Raw genomic sequence first — 13347 nt, 5'->3', positions numbered from 1 at the left:
GTGAATATTAACACTAAATGACATTAATTAGAAACATCATTAACAAAGACTATACCAAAAATAAAACTGTTTTAATGTAGAGCTAAATAAACAGAATACACACCAGATTGGATCTTGTCTTTTATAGCAGACCGAAGAAAACTCGCTCCACATCGTTGTTCATAACATAATCTACAAACAAACAGTTTTATAAAACATGAATAATTAAGTATTAATGTATGAAAAAATATGTGATTAACATAATCACCTCTGTTTTTTACGCAAACAAGATTCCGCAGTAGGTGTATCGTTAACATCATTCCACACTTTCACCTTTTTCCTATGAATTTAAAACAACTTTATAACACATGAATAATAAAAATATTAATGTATGAACAAATATGTCATTAACCAAATCACCTGTGTTTTTTATGTCAGGTACCCGAACAAGATCCCACAGCAGGCGTGTCATTTACATAATTTGAAACTTTCACTTTTTTTCTCCGAACTTGAAACAACTTTTTATAAAAATGTGAATTTAACTTCTTTCGTTTCAAACTTTCCTTCTCATAACTCTTGATATTGATCGTATCGCGCTCTTTAGGAAACTGTCGTTTCCCACTTTTTTTCCTTTCTATCAAATCCATAAGTTTTTCTCGTTTCTTCGCCTTCGAAAGACTCGCATACGACTCGTCTGCGTTCGTCTTCAGGGGCATTTTCGTCATTCACATTAAGCCTTCTTCAACCTGCACAAGTTAAAGATTGTGCTACATATTTCATGATCAAAACAAAAACACACAAAATCCTTTTAAGCACTAAATAAACACATTAAGACAAACAATATATGTGTATCTAATATGTATGTATGAATGTGTAAATCACACAAAAGTTTATAAAACAGGGGTATTTTTGTCATTTACTATATGTCTTCTTCAACCTAGTGTGCTCTAAAATTCACGATTTTGTATTTATGAAAGCTAGGTGGCCATGATTTTGTACGGAAGAATTACACCTACAATTATTTGTTTTTTATAATGTTTGTCCTTACTCTAATATTAATTTGTGTCTTTTTATGGATAGAGAGAGTGGCGTGTCTTTTATCTATGTTAATTTTCCATTGGCATTTTGTTTATTTAACTAGGATGATGCGGTATCCTGTTTTGATAAGGGGCTACGAGAAGCCATCGAAGACATAGTTGTATGTGGAGGCCCGTTCTTTGGTGATCTTCAGTGGCGACTTGCATCTTTACCGATGCGCTTAGGGGGTTTAGGCCTTCTTTCGGCTCATGATGTCGGGGTTTACGCTTTTGTAGCGTCGAGGGCTCAGTCTTGGAAGCTACAGAATCACATCTTAAGGAACAGCGGAGTTGTCGACCTGGACCCAGACTACGTGCAGGCCCTGGAACGCCTAAATGGCGCTCTCCCAGACTTTGACATTGGCGGTTTCTCTAATATGGACACCGCCCCACCAAAGCCTCAAAAAACTTTGGCGAATGCCCTTTTTGGAAAAATCGCTCAGAGCCTGGGAGAAGTTTTTGGATTGTCCCCCCGACAGAAGGCGGTTTTTGAATGCTTACAAGGTCCTCATGCCCAAGATTTTCTGACCGTTATCCCGATTGATGGCTTGGGCCAAAGCATGTCTGCGGTCGAGTATAGGGCCATTCTTAAGTACCGTTTGATGGTCCCAATGTACCCCGAAGACGAAACATGTCCGATCTGCCGTAAGGCCTGCCTGGATAAATTCGGAGAGCATGCGGTTCATTGTAAGGAGATGCCTGGGTTCAAATACCGACATGATTGGGTGCGGGACGTTCTTTGGGACATCTTAAGGCGAGCTGGGATATCAGCTAAAAAGGAAGCCCCCGTAAACTTCCTTACAGACCCCACGGAAGGGAGATCCACTCTACGACCGGCAGATTTGCTCGTCTTTGGTTGGGCCGGGGGAAAACACGCTTGTGTTGACCTCACAGGGGTATCTCCCTTAGCTGGTTTGAGGGATAATGGGTTTGTAGCCGGGCAAGCAATAAAAAGGGCTGAAACGAAGAAGGTGGAGAAACATGCTAAAGCCTGCGAAGAGAACCAACATGTTTTTGTCCCTCTGGCTTTTGATACATTTGGCTCCTTGGCACCGGAAGCTATCCGTTTTCTAACCAGGGTCCAAAAGGTTGTGCATAGCAATGTGTCGACTCCAAAGGGGCAGGGGTATGTCTTTAGCAGGTTAGGGTTTGCAATTCAGAAAGGGGTGGCGGCGCAGCTTGTTGCCCGCCTACCTGCTATATTGATGTAATATCTATGTTTCATCAGTAGAAATAAAACTAGGAATGTAAACGAGATAAGTTGCTAGTAATTTATTCGAGATCGACTTGTAAGAAACTCGAGTTTAAAACTAAACTTGTTCAATAAACGAGTCCAAGCCTCAGCTTGCAAGTCTAAACGAGACCATGCTTGATATAGTTTTTTAATCTTTTTTTGTCTGCGTATTTAATACATTTTTATTTAATAATTGCTATTATATATATACCAAGGTTGCAAAAGTCGCCAGGCGCTCCTAGGGCGGCAGACTAGGGAGTTGCGAGTACTCGGTCTAGGCGGGGTGTAGTCGAGGAGTACTCGTACATGGTATTTTATAAAGAAATTCATTTTTCGGAGATTATATATATGTCAAATATCAAAAGTTTACTAAATATTCTACAAAATACATACGAAAAATACAAAAACAATCAATAGCACATACATATTAGTTCAAAAGCATGTCTCATTTGATGAAAGACGTACCTCAATTGAACTTATATAAGAGGTTTGCGAGTTTAGAACTTCGAATGGGATGATAATAATGGTGGTTGCGAGTTTAGAACTTTGAATCAGATGATAATAATGGTGGTTGCAAGTTTAGAACAGAAATTAGGTTGCGTTTTAGCGTGAAAAGGAAAAAAAAGTAGTGATGGGCTCTTGGAGAAATTGAGTTTTTTAATAAAAGTCAAAATTTTGTTAATACCGAGTTGGACCGCCTAGGCCGAGTAGAGCCGCCTAGGTCCGAGTTGGACCGCCTAGGTCCGATTCCGAGTGTTTTGACCTTGGAGAAGAAAAGCGATGCAGTGAAGAGCGCCTAGGCGCCGAGTACTCGGCCGCCTAGGCCGAGTTTTACGACACTGATATATACACAGTTATGAAAACAATAACTAAATAATATTTATTATGTTATATACAAAATTATAAATAAAAATATATCTCAAAATGATTATAAATATGTATAACTTAATTAATAGTAATTAAGTAGAGTCTGATCCGTACTCGAGTTGAGTAAAAATAGGAAATATAAAAAGAGAGAATAAATGAAAGGATATTAAGAAATTACTTGGTAGTTTTATGGAGAGAAGAAATAATATTTGGAAATTACTTGATAGTTTCGTAGATAGAAAAAATGAAATGATGTTGGGAAATTACTTGATAGTTTCATAGAGAAGGAGAGAGAGAAGAAATGAAAGGATGTTAGGAAATTAATTGTTAGTTTCGGAGATTTTTAGCTTTTGAATACTTTTATTGATTCTTTAATGTGAATTTAAAGTTTTATATAGACAAGGCAAGAATTCTACCATTTTTGTACCAAAACTTGCAAAACAATTGCTTTTTGTGCTCTCTGTTTTCACATTGTTTTTACAGCAAGTGTGTTGACCATTATCATATGATGTTAATAATTAAAGACCCAGTATAAACATTTATAGGGTTTAAAAAAAAACAAACTTTATGTGGTCCTCTCTAAAATGGGGCATGAATATGGAGCGGGGCGGGAAGCTGCTATGAGCAAGGCCCGGGAACACCACCTCCTGGTCTTTTGTGACAGATGAAATTCACGAAAGGAGTGGGATGCAAAGATGCATACTTCGTACTTTTTAAGGTGTTCATCAGATAACGGATTGTTCGGTTCGGATTCATCATATTTAGAAATTCTAGAACCATATTCGAAATCAAAGTTCAAAGCTCAAATAATAGTCTAAATAAACATACAAAACCGAAAAATACCACTATAAACATGTTATTTTTTCGGTTTAAACAAATATCTGAATAATCCAAACAGCCCGATTTTTAAAATTCCATATCCAAATAAGAATTCAGATCGGTTTATCTTGGTTCCGATTTTGGTTTTCCCGAACACTCCTACATATTTTGAAAGGTTTAAAAAAGTCAGTGATCATTTCTAATACAATAACGGATTTGTAACGACTAACCATTTATACATGGCAATTACTTTCTATAAATTTTTAGAGTATTTCAATAAAAGTTGTCGGCCAGTCGTCATTCTATGCTACTTTTGAAGAGTTTTTTTTTAGAGAAAGACACGGTTCGTAAAAATTTATATTTAAAATTATATGCATTATAAAGTTACTTTTTATTTTTATCTCAGTCTATTTGGCTTATACGGCACGCTCAAAACCATACACCAAACCATAAAATCTAGTTTTAATATCGTAAACAAGAGTGTAATACTCATAATCTAGCCAAAGCCAAACTAGGGGTGGCAAATGTGACCACTGGTTGAATGGGTTGTATCACAATGTATATAATGGGTCATAATGGGTCAAACTAAAAAGAGAAAATGATTAAAACGGGTCAAAACGGGTTGAATTTCTCAATATTTTTTTTAGAAACGAGAAAAACAGATGAAAGTTTTTAGTACTTTTACTTTTTTACTTTTTGATTTATATTTAGAGTTATGATTTTTTTACTTATTTTTTTTTGAATTTTATTGTTAGGGGTTTTTGAAATGGGTTGAGCTTTCAAAAACTGATGGTTGGTTAATTTGTATATAATTAAGTTCGTTTATTTATTAGTTTTAACTGTTTATTGTGAGAACTTCGATACTTCATACGTGTTTTGTATTTCAGGTCATAGACGTTAAAGTACCTAATTTGGACCTGTGAGAGCACGAGATGAAGACCCGGGATGATGTGTGATAGTGTATGATCAAAACTGGAGGATTTGGGTAAAAGTTGCTTTAGCATATCATTTGTTGAAATCGGAGTATCTTATGCTATGTAAAGAAGCAACGCACATCAGGATGTTTTAAAGTATGGTTTGCTAAATTAGAGTATCATACTCTAAAGTTAGAGTACCATTTGTTGAGCCAGAGTACCATTTGTTGAAGCTAGAATATCATATGCTGGACGAAAGTAAAACTACGGGAGTCGCTATTTAAAACCTATATAAGGATAAAGTTAGGGTTGGATAAAGAGACTTCTGGCTGGCAGTTTACAGAGCTACAAGAGGGCGATTCCACCATTCCGATTCATACCGAGATCACCTACATGTTCCATATCATTATAATTGAAGATTCCATGATGTCGATGCTCGGCTAACTTCTCCGAATCATACCCGGGATGTAAAGTTTGTATTATTTTCAGTTTTCTCATGTAAGTAAGAACGTTTATGTATAATTGTTTATGGTTAATCTATGATTATTGATGTTTAGTATTTATGTGTGTTCAATCGGTTTAGGTCTATGTTGATCTGAACGATTAGTTACCAGTTGCTATAATAATTGATCATAGGACTGCTTGATTAGGTTGAATACGATAAAACATATGATTGCCCTTAACTGAGTCACACTGGCAAGGACTGTTTGATAACCAGTGCCGTGTGTAAAGCGATTATTGATGTCTAAGGTTTTGTCTAGTTGATCAGTCTGTAGTTAACCGTTAATGATTAATCTGTTAGGTTGCATGAGATTACTGTAAGTTACTTACTTGAAGTCTCGGGTGTGATTTGCTTTTATTAATTGATTGAAACTTGTCCACTTGTTCGTTGCTTAATTCTAAACTAAAACTAATTGCTTATGTGATCAGCACTAAAATCTGCTACTTCATAATATTATAAATCTATTACACGATTACATTGACCACATACTCCTGGTGGATACGATACCTTATTTACCCCGTCTACTTAGGTTATTTAGGTTTTTGCATTACTCGAACGACGATTATCAAAAACCCACTTTGACACATTTCAAAAACCACTCACTAAAAAATTAAAAAAAAAATAAGTAAAAAATCATAACTCGAAAAATAAATCAAAAAGTAAAAGTACTAAAAAGTTTCCTCCGTTTTTCTCGTTCCAAATTAAAAAAAAAAAACTTGAGAAATTTCAACCCGTTTTAATCATTTTCTTTTTTTAGTTTTGACCTATTATGACCCATTATATACATTGTGATGCAACCCATTCAACCCAATTGGTCACATTTGCCACCTCTAAGCCAAACCAATCGATATAACTCAGGTTGTACATTCGATCGATTTGAAATATCATTTAATATCCATAGTTTTGGAGGATCTCATGGTTCCGTTTTGGTGAATACCGAATTTAATGTGCATCTGAATAATTTTGCCATTTTGGTACTTGCAAGTATCAGCATCAAAGAAATTTCTACGAAGCTACCACAGTTAAAGCCGTAATTATAAGTCTTAATATTTTATTTTAATAATAAAATATTTAACTTTTTATTAATATTTAAAATCATTAAGTAAAAGCTAAACTAATTTTTATTAGCGGATCCTAACTAAAAGGATCCCTGCTGCCCACCCCTCCTCCTCTGCTTTGAGAACCGTGTGAACGTAGAGAGGGCATAAGGGAAGGAGGTCCTCATACGGAGTCGCACAAAAGGATCCGTTAATAAAAATTAGCATTAGCTTTTACTTAATGATCTTAAATAATAATAAAAAGTTAAATTATTTTATTATTAAAATAAAATATTAAGACTTATAATTACGGCTTTAATTCCTATACCTATTAAATCCACTTAATACCTTATTGTAGAGATCGAACTCTCATTCGTTAGGATAGAGTGGACACCAATGTCACAAGGCAATGCACTTTGATTATTAGTCTCAAACGAATTAACCAATCGATTTTTGGTTAACCGGTTCAGTTCAGTTTATTCGGTAAGTTTGTCGGTTTTAGGTTTGGTTCGGTTAATAACCAAAATCAAACTTTAGCTAAAGTTTTTGCTTATAAATACATGAAATGGATACTTAAATATATGAAGATGTGGTATATAACTATGTAATACATGATACTGAGATTTAAAAGCTAGAAATATGTTAAATGTGAATGGTTCTTTTTAGTTCAGTTAACCGAGGGTAAAACACCGATAACCGATTTTCGTTTTATTAATTAATTTTGGTTTGATTTCAATTAATGGTTTGGTTATTGTGGTATAAGTGTGTCCCACTTTCCTTGGCCAGCAAGTAGCTGGAGATTGCAGAATCTTTGTTGTACTGATATCATGTACGGCGAATAATGGGTGCCCCACAAACAAGGACAACAGAGAAAGAGGGACTCCTTTTTTTATTAAATTAATATATAATTTTTAACAAACAAAGCATTCTCACAAGTGTTTTTGTTAAATCTTAGCGGTCTATAATGAGTTGGTTTGGTTCGATTATAGCTCAAAACGGATTCATTTAGGTCGGTTAATCGGGTGTGAAAAGTTGGTTGGATTCAATAATGAGGCTTAGCCGTAAGTCCGTAACCATAATTGAGGTTCGGTTATGGAAGACAGCTTAACCATAACTGGATGGTCGGTTTCGGTTAACTTTGGGTAATTGTCCAATGTATTTTTTATTTTTTTTTCAAGCTCAATTATGAAGTTTCGAAATTGAAATTTGTTGTTTCTAAGCCTGGGTATGATGTTCCAAACTATGTTACATGGACGGTTGTAGCATAAGTTTAAATGTTCTAATCTGAAAATAAAGATTTAAAATATGAAAATAGAGGTGTATACACAAACAATATACTCCATTCGTCCCATTAAAAGTGTCAACATTTCCTTTTTTATTTGTCTAATTACAAATGTCCACTTTCAAAATTTATTAGTCAATTTCTAAGTTTACCCTTAAACACACAACTAACATTAATAACAATATTGATGGACCCACTTTCCAATGGCGTCATTGTCATTTGGTAAGCAAAGAAAACAATGATTTAATCTACTTTAAATTTTGTGTTTATTCAAACTAAGACACTTTAATTGGGACGGAGAGAGTAAAAATTATAAAACAAAACCTTATTTGAGATAGTACTTTGTAAAATAAAATTTTGTATATTCATATCATGTACATTTAAATCATCATTAAAGTACTCTGAATGACAAAAAAACAAGACGATTTGTCAAACAATGATTGAACAAAGAATACAAGGTGGATACATGATTGAACTGTATATCGGTCTATGCTAAGAATGCCAGTTTAAATGACTATTCCTGAATTAAACGAAAGTACAAAGAATGGTTAGATCCTACCGTGAGAGCTTAGTGGAAGTTGAAGAACTATGCAGTGCGAAAGAAACAAAGATCAATATTTGGTTCCAAACATAAATCAATGGCTTAATTCATTGTGTGATTCTATAACGAGTTCAAAATGTTTTAATTAGATTGTGTGATCCGATAATGACTTCAATTCATAACCAAACATAAAAAAAACGTTATTTGTTCATCTTAGATGAAGGGTAAAATTAAAACACAAATTGAGACAAAAATGAGAAGTGTGAGAATGATTTTTGACCACACAAAAAAACTTCTTAAAAATAAATTCAAAAAAATCATAAAAAAGTATAACTCAAAATATAAATTAAAATCGAAAAAAATAAAAAAAAACTAAAATGTTTCCGCCATCATTCCCGTTAAAAAAATACAAAAAAATAAAAAGAAAATTGACAAAAATACACAACGGTGTCATCAAAGACACAATGACAAATACGTACAAAAGACACAATTATAACTAAAAAAGACACAATAGATCGCAAAATATAACACAATGCCGAACTAAATACTGCACAATGTTGAGTAATAAAACACAACATAAAAAAAGACAGAATGTCAAGGAAAAAAAACACAATCAATAACGAAAATAAACACAAAACACAATGATAAACAAAAAGACTCAATGACTTTTTTAACTTACCATTGTGTTTTTTTATGAGAACGAGAAACACGGTGGAAACATTTTTGTGTTTTTAATTTATTCGTGTTTTTATTATAATTTGAATTATGATTTTTTATTTATTTTTTTTTAAGGGTTTTTTTGTGTGACTATAAATCCTTCTCATTTTTGTTTCCCTTTGTAGAATAACATAACCCATTAGATGAAATCAAAACTTGTTAATTATATTAGAAAAATTCAATAGAGTGGCTTAGAGGCGCGCAAATCGGGTTTTCCAAATACCCGGTTCCAAGTATGGAACCGAGTTCGGGTATGACCGTTATTGGAAAATCAGGTGTTGACAATAACCGGGCCGGGTTCAGGTATTGTCTCTAAAAACCATACCCCATGCATTGGGTTCGGGTCGGGCATGTACCAAGTATTTTGATAACCGTCGTTTAAGTCAATCAAAAACCTAATTATTCTAAATAGTTAGAGCAAGTAGGGTATCGTATCACAAGAAGTATGTGGTCAATGTATTCGTGTAACAGATTTAATATTTTGAAGTGACTAATTTTTAGTGCTGATCACACAAGCAATTTGGAGTAAATTCAGAGACTAAGCAATGAACAAGTAAATGAATTTCAAACAGTTAACAAAGCAAATCACACTCGAGAATTCAAGTAAGCAACAAACAGTATCTCATGCAACCTAGCAGATTAATTATTAACGATTAACTGAAAACTGATCAATTAGACAAAACCTTAGACATCAATAATTACTTTACACACGGCACTGGTTATCAAACAGTCCTTGCCAGTGTGACTCAGTTAAGGGTAATTGTATGTTTTATCGTATTCAATCTAACCAAACAGTTATATGACTAATTATCTAGCAACTGGTAACAGATCGTTCAGACCAACGTAAACCTAAACCGACCGAACACTCAGAAATACCAAACATCAATAATCATATATTAATCATCAATAACAAAACATAAGTATTCTTAAACACATGAGAAAAACTGTAAAGCGTTACAAACTATACATCCCGGGTGCGATTCTAGGAGATTAGCCGAGCCGCGACATCATCGAATCTTCAATACGGATGATATGGATCATAGGTATGGTCTTGACACGAGATAGGAAGGTGAAATCGCATATCTGAACTGCTGAAAATCGCCTCTATTCTTCAAAAACGGAGTTAGGGTTATGTCTTGATGAAAAAGAAGATATAGCCTAAAATTCCCGTCTGCACTCCCGTCGCGGTACGCGACGGGTCTTCTTATAGGTTGATCGTGTACCGCTATTGACCAGAGTCAAAATATATTTACTACCCATCGCGGTACACGATGGGGACTTCAGCAAACCCATCGCGTACCGCGATGGGACTCTGCTACAGCAAACTTCATTCTTTTCCTAGTTTTGCGTGCTGGACATCCCGGGTCTTCATTCCGTGTCACAACAGGTCCATACTGAGTAATTTAACGCCTATGACCTGAAATCCAATAAAACACGTATGAAGTATCGGTAGTTCTAGAATAAACAGTTAAAACTAAATAATAACGAACTAAAACATATACAAATTAACCGACCATCACATCCCCACACTTATCTTTTGCTTGCCCTCAAGCAAAACTCTAAAGCAAACATCTACCTCCATCATAGGTATGTAGATTATCTCCATTAATACTAGTAAGGTTTAAGGTCATACCCAGTTTCCCAGACTGACACTGTTTTTAAATTGACATCTCACAAATACGGTTAAATGCTATAATAAAAACAATAGAGCCGCCCAGACATGTGTACTTTGTTTCCGGTTAAGGCACACATGCTCATACCACTCGTAATATAACATCTCTCCTTTCGGTTTAATATATGGACTAGCAAAAGATGTGCCAGTATCACTCAGCTCTCAATATCACTCATAAGTACATATTAATCCATCAAGCTGCTTTGGCACAAATGCAAATCAAGAGATCTTTAAAAGGGTTGTAACGGGGCCAGGTGTAAGGGTATGGAAGGGAAATATTTAAGTAGCTCAAACGATCCGACCTGGCTTATTACAAAACATCTAAATATATGAAACTAATGTACAACTAACTGGCTGATTATATACATCTAAATAAACAAACTATCAACATACTGATTTCACAAATTTTTTTTGACATAAACGAACTTCAACGAACTACAGAATACATAACTGAATATAAACAGACATCTTTTTATCTTTTTCTCAATTTTTTTAAGCATAATAACAAATACAAATAGAATTACAAAAACAAACACAATTACAGTTACAAATAAACCTAGTAAGCTGGATCGTCTCGTAACATAATGTCAGGGTTAAACAAACGAAAAATAAGTCCAAGAAATGTTTTCTAAGGGACCCAACCCCCCGCCCCTCACATAAACCATCCTCATATGTATAATGTATGAGGCCCCAACCCACCCCCCCCCCCCCCCAATACCCACACTCACGCTCATCCAGACGAGGCTTAACCTAGTTGCCTCTATCACTTTTGCATTTTGCCAATTGTGATCCCGTAATCCATGAACATCAGTGAAAGCACTCAAATGATATGTGTGTACTATATATTATATGTGTATTATATCTATTTGGGTCAACTCACACACGTACCGGAGGAATAGGGCTGACGATATAAACATGTGTACCTGTCCCCATGACTCGTTATCCCCGCCTAAACGACCTCATTTTCAACTTCTCGTAATGAAAACATTTGTGAGTAAGACTAATGAGACGCTGAAAAACCAACCATGACCAGAAACCTATGACTTGGCATTAATGGCAATAATTAACAGTTAACAACTTTGGTTACTGAACTCCCCGCCTAAACGACCACATTTTCAACTTCTCGTAATAAAAAAATTTGTGAGTAAGACTAATGAGACGCTGAAAAACCAACCATGACCAGAAACCTATGACTTGGCATTAATGGCAATAATTAACAGTTAACAACTTTGGTTTCTGAACACTCTTCGAGGTACTATCGGGCTAAAATTATTCAAAATTTCCCCCATCCCCACACTTGAGGTTTACATTGTCCTCAATGTAAGAACACTTAACATTGTCCTCAAGGTTAACAAAAATGATAAAACGATTAATGAACATTTGAGGGACGGGGTTGAAATTGACTTTTTGATTATTAAGCAATTTTAAAATTTCGGGGCTCATGTGTGGCGGTTCTACTAACAATTATACAATTACACTTTTAACATTTTAAAGTAATAAAAACAAAATAAATTATGAAACTGAAATCACCTGATATCAACGTGACTGGAGAAGGACCAGTCGGCTCATGAATTCTCATAACACTCGTATACTCTCTTTTCATCCAATTACCAAACTGACAATCGAACCTGCAAAATCTCGAGATGTGTAGAAGCAAGCTTATCACAAGTGTAAGACATAGGTCTTTTAAGAGTTACGAAAATGAATATTTGTTAATTTTATTAAAACACTTACCGAGCCAAATTAATTCGTTTCATAATAAATTCTGTTAAATTAGCTAAAAACGTTAAAAGACCTAACTCACTTTCGTAGGAATCACGATTGCATTTAGCGTATGCAACAAGCACTGTAAACCCCCCGGTAGCCCGGGAGGACGAGTGGGGTCTCGTGAAGGTTTATAGACACCCACAAAGTTCGGTTACAACAAAATATACAAATAAATCAAACACAACAGCAATCAAAAGATATATAAACTTAACGCCCAACCAGTTACCCATACATCAATCCCCAACATATAATATAATATAATACAGACCATGATACTAATAAAAACAAAATAAAGTGAAAAAGGTAACCAAAAAGCTACTGTGCTGGCGGATCATCAACTGCCTCATCCTGCGGATCCACAGGCTGCTCCGCTGTAATAATCAATGACTGCGGGAGCGGTACCTGCGAAGAGACAAATAACAAACGAAAATAATCATCATGGCGGGCCAGATGGGCCCGCGTCTCCAGCTTATGTGCTCGGGCCTCCTCCAACTCGGCCCGAACCTCCTGTCGATGAGCTCGAACCTCCTCCAAGATCTCCGACTGCCGCTGATATATCATAGCCAATGTGACGGGCTGCTGCGGATAGCGTGAGGAAGATGCTGATGCCTCTCGTAGTGAATGCTGTTGCTGAGGTAGCATGATATGAGGAGTCGGACCACGCTAATGGCGTGTCGGAATACCTCTTTGTAGAGAAACTTCAGCCTCCGACCCCTCTGGTGGTGGTGCCTGTGGACCCTGTCGGACCGGTACTAAAGTTTTTGATCATGCTCCTCAACAATCCCGGCCCGACGGGCCTCCAATATCCCAAAAACACCTATAAGTGGCCCCCGCGTAAAATATCTAGTCGGATAACGCTCAAAAACCCCAAGCCGCTCAGCGATCCTCGTAATATAAGGCCCTAATGGTAAGCGTGCCGAGGATACCTGTAGTCTGCTAC

The sequence above is a fragment of the Bidens hawaiensis genome, unplaced genomic scaffold, assembly GCF_021521415.1.
Source record: "Bidens hawaiensis isolate Kalapana, Puna unplaced genomic scaffold, B.hawaiensis_p1.1 tig00070620_1, whole genome shotgun sequence".
NCBI classification, from domain to species: Eukaryota; Viridiplantae; Streptophyta; class Magnoliopsida; order Asterales; family Asteraceae; genus Bidens; species Bidens hawaiensis.
The sequence above is the reverse complement of the archived record's forward strand: the minus strand, read 5'-3'. Positions refer to the sequence as shown.